At 39.4% G+C, this 8,406-nt stretch overlaps 1 protein-coding gene across 7 annotated transcripts in view; it reads right to left on the bottom strand.

Moving 5' to 3' along the window:
• The window catches only part of C1H2orf88 (chromosome 1 C2orf88 homolog), a 40,953-nt gene that overhangs the window by 10,589 nt on the left and 21,958 nt on the right, over positions 1 to 8,406 (bottom strand). The window contains exon 2 of one of the 7 annotated variants that reach the window (XM_021169048.2): positions 3,001 to 3,081. The exons of 5 other annotated variants lie outside the window; for them this stretch is intronic. The gene's annotated coding sequence lies outside the window, so the exon portion shown is untranslated. Of the gene's footprint in view, positions 1 to 3,000; positions 3,082 to 5,896; positions 5,944 to 8,406 lie in introns of those variants that run through there. One more of the 7 variants, XM_021169054.2, reaches the window with a different exon arrangement.

The raw sequence follows: 8,406 nt of genomic DNA, 5'->3' as shown, positions 1-8,406 counted from the left end.
GTATTGGGGACTTTTTGGATAGCATTGGAAATGTAATTGAGGAAAATACCTAATAAAAAAAATCAGCCAAAAAAACAAAAAACAAAACAAAACAAAACAAAAAAACGTAACATGCCTATCACAGCATAAAAACAAACAAGTAAACAAACCTATATATAGCTTCAGGTTTCTAAGGTCTAACATGAAAGGCATGACCCATGAAATATCTTTGACCTCATTGGAATCCAAAGCTCTGCTCTTTAAAGACAGTGTAATAAAATTAGAAGACCACCTATAGACTTGGAGAAAACAGTGTAAAGGCTTTGATTAAGAACTGCAATCCAAATATGCAAAGAACTTTTAAAACTCAATAAAAAAAACTGAACAATCTGATCAAAATGGGCAAAATATCACCATACCAAGTAAGACGCAGAGTAAGACCTACAGAAGGCAGGTCAACATGTAAGGACGTCATTACTAGGGAACTGCAAGTCAGAAGAGCACTGAGATGCAGCATAACCAGCAGAAGAGTGATCAGTCCAAACAGCACCAGAAGGGAGCAGAGATGTGCAACAGAATCCTGTGCAGTGCAGGTGCAACTATAAAACAATGTCATCACTTTACATGACAGTTTAGCACCTTCTCACATAGTAAACATACTCCTACTACAGGACCCAAAATTTCACTCCTTGGCACTCATCCAAATAAGCTCGAAATGTAGGTCCACATAAAATTCTTTGGAGAATAAAATTCTCCAATGTCTTTTTCATAACTACTTAGAAACAATCAGGACGCCCTTCAGTTGATGAATGGATACACTGTGGTCCATCTAGGTCACGGTATAGTGTGCCCTTCCCCCAGCCTTGAGTTGGAGACTTGCCCTACTCCTCTCACCTGATGCAGTTCTTGACTGCAGACAAGTTGGAGACTTGGCTCCAACTCTCACCTGATGCAGTTCTTGACTGCAGCCAAGTTGGAGACTTAGCTAAACAAGTCTCCAACGGGGGAGCCAGCTTCCCTAAATTTATATCTTCCTGCCCGAGACCTAAGGGACTGTCCACCTGATGAACTACTGCTGAAGAGCCTGTTTTGCAACAGACTCCAGCCAGAATAAAGGATGGGTTTTGGGGTTTTGTCTATATCAAAGCAGAGCTGAAAAATTAATATTTGAGTCCTGATCAGAGAACTTTGTTTTGGCTGGTTATTTTTCTTGTCAGCCCATTCTCCATTCCCAGATCTTTTACCATGTATATCTGTATATCATGGTTCTCCATGGCCCCTGGATGGCTACAGTTGGTGCCCAACATGGGGTTGGACACAGAGAGACCAACTGAGGGACACTGTCTTCAGTGGAGTTCCACAGAAAACAGTAGAATTTATGTATCCCACAAGGTGGTAAGCAACATACAGCATTAATGTTAGTCTATAAATTTAATTTTTTGAAGGCTGTTTATTGCAAGGGTGAAAAAAGGATACAGGCTAGTCTGAGTTAGAGTCAGCCCAACACTGATATCAGCTAGCAGTGACAGCACGTTGGGATGGGGGATTCTATATAGGCAATTGTCTGCAGTCAAGAACTGCATCAGGTGAGAGGAGTAGGGCATAAAATAAAATAAGTTAAAAAAAAGCAAAAAACAAAAGAAGGAGATGCTAGATATACAAATGACATGAGAGAGAGAGAGAGAGAGAGAGAGAGAGAGAGAGAGAGAAAGAGAGGCTGGAGAAATGGTCAGTGATTAAGAGCACTGACTGCTCTTCCAGAGGTCCTGAGTTTAATTCCCAGCAATCACATGGTAGCTCACAACCATCTGTAATGGGGATCTGATGCCCTCTTCTGGTGTGTCTGGAGACTGCAACAGTGTACTCACATACATGAAATAAATAATTCTAAAAAAATAAAATAAAAATAAATTTAAAAAAAAAAAAAAAAAAAAAAAAGACCAGCCTGAGTTAGGTTGGCTGATGTAAGAGAGAAGGAAAACGGATTTCAGAACTCTCCTAGGGACAGGAGGAAATTGGGAGATGCCCTGCTTCCCCTCTGGCCCCTACAAGGAGACATCCTTAGTTCTGTTTACATCAAGTTCTCTTCCCTCTTTGTATTTATTGTCTGTCTTTGGTACACCAATCTGTCCATGTGTCAATTTGTATCTGTTTTTGTTTCATTGTCTGAATGACTGTTGTTCTATGTTTCATGTTGAAAAGAAAAAGTGGTTAAAACTTTATCTGCTGGCTATCCATCTCTTGATTCAGTCTCAGTTTGCACAGCAGAGGCTGATTTAAGTTGCCCTCCACTCTTAGCAAGGAGGAAGCATGGCAGAAGCGCTGATGAAAAGCTGCTTTTAAAGAGGGCCTCAAGTTCTAAGGCAAATAAGCTGATAGGTTTTTGTTTGTTTGTTTGTTTGTTTTTTGGTTTTTTTTTCCTAGGAAAATCTCTGCAATTGTGACTATTGGATTCAGCAAATGACAAAGTGCTTTTTCTCTTGAAATTATAGCCAGAAAAAGTAAAAATTTTGTTTGGTCTAAACATATAGCCCCTTCATTTTGTTTCTGACTGGTCTTAAAGGTATAAATATGTTCTGCATGTTCTGGTTATAGAGTATTGGCCTATCCTGATAGTTGTAAAGGGTTTGCTTCTAGTGAGCTTATAATCATTGGAAAGTTTTGCCTCTGGGAATAGCCAATAGCCTTACATTATGTTAAAAAGAAAAGATTGTTTCTGCTTCAATACAATAAGTTTGAATCCTTCAGACTATATTATTCATTATATAGAAATTTTATTAGCTAATCTCTCTGAAGGGGAAATTTACTACAAACATTTGTTCTTATACAATGAGCTTTAAAAATTTTGTAGTAGTTGTTGCTCCAGAAAAGATTCAGAGGCAATATCTTTTTCAATATTTGGGGCCTTAGTTATATCCTAGAAAAATTGTGGCACAGAAAATTCAAGAAAGAAGAGATGATTTGCTTACTTCAAATTGTTTTCAAAAGCTTCCAGGAGATGTTAATTGGCTAAGAGCTCACCTTTAGCTCCCCACAGGAGGACTTCAGCATTTGTTGGATGTTATCAAGGGGGATCTGAATTAACTGGTGAGGGATGAATAGCTTTAAAGAAAGTAGAAGAAGCTGTTATAATCAATTGTTGGCTATTTATGTTATTGTTACTCAATGTGCCCACTGCAATTCTTTGGCAAAAAAGAGCATTAATGTAGATTATTCTTTCTTCATTTCCAAGTAAAGTTTTAACATCTTATTATGAAGCTGTTGTGGGGTTAATAAAGAACTATAGGATAGAATCATGAAAGTATTTTGGAAAGAATATCTTAAGAACCTGACTCAACATTTATTCTTTATTTCAAACACCAATTGAATTGGTTATTGCAGAATACTGATACTTGGCCTATTGCATGGCAAACTTTTTAGGCAAAATTGTCCAAAAGACAAGTTGTTAAAATTTGCTTCTAGTGTGCTTTTGTATTTCCTAAATTTATGCATGCATCCCATAAAGAATGCATCTACTGTATTTATAAACAGCCCTTCTATGGGAGACAAGTATATGTGATTGGATCACATGTTTATTCTCATGAGTTTCCCTCTACTATAACACAAATAACCAAGCTACATGCTGTAACCACTGTTTTTAAAGTATTGAAAAATCAAGCTTTAATTTGTGTGTGTATATATATATACACACACACATATATGTATATATATATATATATGTGTATATATATATATATATATGTGTGTGTGTATATATATATATCAGGGCTTACAATTGCTTAAAAGGCTGTGTTTGTTCAAATAAACACAAACAAGCTGTGCATGTTCTTAAAGACAGGTAAAAAGGAGTGATATAGATTCAGACCTAAGCCAGGTTCCAGTTGCCAGCCACCATATTTCCCAGACAGGATCATGGAGCATAAGTAAATCTTGTGCTTCCTGTCCAGTTTAAAAAATAAAAAAAAGGGGGGAACTGTGCCCTTTCCCCAGTCTTGAATTGGCTAAACAAGTCTCCAATGCTGGAGCCAGCCTACCTACATTTACATCTTCTTGCCTGAGTCCTAAGGGACTGCCCATCTGAAGAACTGCTAAAGAACTAGTTTTGCAACAGAATCCAACTGAGACAAAGCAACAGAATCCAGCCAGAACAAAGGATGGGCTTTTGGGTTTTCCCCCTATAAATTCAGAGTTAAAAAATTAAACATTGAGCCATGATCAGAGAAACTTTGTCTTAGCTTGTTATTTCTCCTGTCCACCATTCTATTCCATCCCCAGCTCTTCTTCTAGGTATACCTAGTTCTCCATGGCCACTGGACAGCTACAGTATAATATTCAGCAATTAAAAAAAAAAATGTGTTATCAAGCTACCCTGAGAGGACCATGTATTATATCACTCCAACTGTATGGAATTTTTAGAAAAAAAAAAAAAAAAAAAAGGCAGAGTTATATAGCTAGTAAAAAGACAGAGATACAGGCATTATGGAGGCAGGTAGGATGGATAGGTTGAACACATATAATAATGGAGACAGTGCATGTATTCTGGATGTTGCTATAGTGACGGGTATACAAGATTATACATGTGTCAAAACTATGAATTATATAAAATCAAGAGCAAACCCTGATATAAAGTGTGAACTTTGGGTGGTCATGATGTAGCAACAAAGTTGCATCCTGTAACATGGGTTACTGCACAGGTGCTGACAGTCTGGGAAACTGGGTAAATGGATATAGTCAGGGATGTGTGAAGACTCCTTACCTCCTTCTGGATTATTCTGTAAACATAAAACTCATCTTGAAATGTCTTTTCTGTCTATAAGTGGTGCATAAATATGTGTGTGACTGATACCTTGGAAATGCATGAAGAAGCACGACTTGGCATAACTAAAAGGAAAAATAAGCTACAAGCAAAGTTTGGAGATTTATATTGAATAAGCAGAAATGGGCAGAATATCCAGGGACAAAATAAAGAATGTGCACTTTAAACATCATGTCCAGCCTGGGTCAACTGCCACTGATGGAGCAGAGTGCACACAACTAAGGCATCCCTGCCATGTGCTTAAGGGTCATTCATCAGGGTGGATGGAATATAGGAGACTCTAACAGATTCCAAGGCTTGAAATTCTACAGCATACAGTTCCCACTTGCCCTAGTATTAAAATTTTAAAAATAATAAAGTATCCAGAAAAGTCCCAGATATTTGGGAACTAATCATTTTTAAGTTGCCCATGAGATGAAGATGAGATTGTAAAAGAAATTACACATATTTTTTCATGTAATAAAAGTTACAATATATTAAAATTCTGAAATGAGCCTTTAAATGTAAACTACATTATATAGATTTGAAGCCTTATAAAAAACAAAGTTTAAATTAGTCCCATAACTTTCACCCTAAGCTAAAACAGAAAAAAGTAAATCCCAAGTAAGAAGGGCATAAATGATACAGAAAAGGGCAGAGGACAGTAAACCAAGGCTACTAGTACTGGTTGCTCAAAATGACCTAGTAAAAGTGGTCATGGTGACAGGTGCCTGAAATCCCACAGCTCAGGAGACAAAGCAATGGGATCCAGAGTTTGAAGCTATCATGAACTACACACAAAGAAATATTATCTAAAAAAATAATAATTAAGAAAACACAGCTAAAATCTGTCAGGTGGGTGAACAGGCAGAAGGGCTCCAAAGGCCCAACATTGGCTTATTGTTGTCCCATTTTATATCATTCTCTAAACCTTTCACAGGTTTCTATAAGACCATCTACTTCAAGTTATAGCTTTAAAATGGGCTCTGCCTTGAACTAATGCAAATCTACACACACACACACACACACACACACACACACCCTGTACATATAGATGTCTACAGTATCAGTTTCGATGTAAATATAGTTAATTAAGTGCTAATTCATTTAAAAAAAACATACTTGAAGGACCTATGGAGAGGGCTCAGTGGGTAAAAAGTTCTTGCCACCCAACTGTGAGGACTGGGGTTCAATGCCAGTACCTCAGAGGTAACAAAGGAGGGCGGAACAAAGATGCACCTCGTCTCCTGGCACTGGGGAGGCAGAGAGCGGAGTCCTGGGGCTTGCAGGCCAGCCAGTCTAGTTAAACCTGTGAGCTCCAGGCTCAGTGAGAAACTGTCTCAGAAAATAAGGTAGGAAGTGACTGAAGAAGAGACCCAGTGTCTACCTCTGAGACATGTATACACACACACACACACAAAAAGAGAAACACACACAAAATACCTAAATTCTGTTTAAAACTATGTCACTGAGTTTGTAACATGTTTGTCATTATTTGTCCTCCAATACTATATGCAAAACGTTTCTTTTCTTTTTTTGTATGATCTATGTAATTTCAGTATTAAATGGGGGTCTTCGTTCTGGGAATATTGAGAATCACTTACTTGGACTACAAATTTACAACAGGAGTAAATGACAAAGTTAAGCCAACAGACTCCACCAAACATTAAAAGCTGGGAAGTATGTAAATACAGTCTTGATCTATCTGAAAGTAACCCGTAGACCACCGTGGAGTGTCCTCATCAACAGCCCATGGCTGCTCACCACCAGAGCACTCTCAGTGAGGCAGCTCCCATGCACTCAGCTTCTCAGTGTAAGGTAGAGAAAATGGCACTGATAAACAAACGAGGCTGAACCTCTGACATAATGAACATCAGGAGAGGCTCTCTCGGTGCCAAGGATCTAGACCTGCTTTGGAACACAGCTGTTCCAAGTCACTCTCCTCCCCTTCTCCTCTGGAGTTTCTCCTAAACCTGGGAGCATCAAATTACTCATTATTTTAAGTGATAGATATCTTAAGATTATAATTATGAAAAGACATGTAATCCAGGATTGTCAGTAGCAGTTCCTGAACTGGAAGTTAGAATTGTGATGTGTCCTTTATCAGCTCAAAACCTCTCTTTCTTGTCATGTCATTTAAGCAGGCACTGTCACGCTTAGCTGCAGGCTTTACTCTGGGTGACATGGGACTTTACCTGACCACTCACTCTGAGTCTGTGATGGGAATAAAATATGTCCGTGGACTGCCTGGTTTTGTGTCAACTTGACACAAGCTAGAGTCATCAGAGAGGAAGGAACATCTGTTGAGGAAATGCCTCCATGAGACCCAGCTTTAAGGCATTTTCTCAAATTAGTGATTGGTGAGCCCAGGCCTTGTGGTTGGTTCTACAAGAAAGTAGGCTGAGCAAGTCATGGGTCACTCCTTCATGTCCTCTGCATCAGCTCCTGCCTCCAGTTTTCTTCCCTGCTTGAGTCCCTGATCTGACTTTATTTTGGTGATGACAGCAATGTAAAGTATAAGCTGAATAAACCCTTCATCCCCCAACTTGCTTTTTGGCCATGGTGTTTAATTGCAGCAAAGGAAACCCTAACTAAGACAGCCCTGGAACAAAGTGAGATGCAGCTTCGCACCGATTAAGAAAGAACGATCTAGAATCTCAGACCCAATAAAGGCCCCTCGTGTCGCATATGTTGCATATACATGTGATAAGATCGTTTTATATCACAATGCCTTTTAGCCATGGGATTCTCAAGCACCATTCACTCACAAGACAGCAAAGAACTTTTTTTCTCCCTCTCTAAATTCAATTTTAGACATTATGTTACAAAGTGAAACCAATTCAGATACTTTAGAACAAGTAGGAGGTACAAATACTTAGAGGGAATTAAGTGCCAAGCATTGGATTAACTTCCAGGCAGCAGTCTTCCTAATTCTGAACACTGAAAAGCTAACATTATTCTTATTTGGAGACACAAGAGAACTCAGGATTCAAATGTACTTGGACTCCAGGTCAGAGACCAAGAACTCAGAAAAAAAAAATCTTAAACCTTGAATAGAAATATTTGATACTTCTTTTAAGAAGTTAGCACATCCGCTGCTGCCTGTGGCTAATGGTACAGTATTTCAGGGGAGAGAAGGTTCCCTGAAACATGTTTAAAAGCACTGGCTTTCCCACTCCTCCTGGGAGCTGGCCTGTTCCAGCATCCATGTCCACCCCCGTCTCTTAGTGTTAGAGAAAGCAAGCAGCTGTCTGCCTGCCTTGTAAGCTTCAGCTGGAAAGGATGGAAGAGGAGAGAGAACTGAGGAACCAGCTGAAGACAGACTGCTTGTGCCTCCCCATTCCAGTGACTCAGACTCCAGCATTCCAAGAGAACCTGGGGTTGTGAGCACAAGAATATCCAGAGAATCTCCCGAAATCCTATGAGAAGAAGGTTTCAAGAAGCTGCAGTTGCTCACATAACTTTGCCCAATGTTAGTCTCTAATACAAAATACAGGAGGAAGCCGGGCATGGTGGCGCATGCCTTTAATCCCAGCACGCAGAGGCAGAGGCAGAGGCAGAGGCAGAGGCAGAGGCAGAGGCAGAGGCAGAGGCAGAGGCAGAGGCAGAGGCAGAGGCAGAGGCAGAGGCAG

The sequence above is a fragment of the Mus caroli genome, chromosome 1 (assembly GCF_900094665.2).
Source record: "Mus caroli chromosome 1, CAROLI_EIJ_v1.1, whole genome shotgun sequence".
NCBI lineage: Eukaryota > Metazoa > Chordata > Mammalia > Rodentia > Muridae > Mus > Mus caroli.
This window is presented reverse-complemented; position numbering and strand designations above follow the sequence as displayed.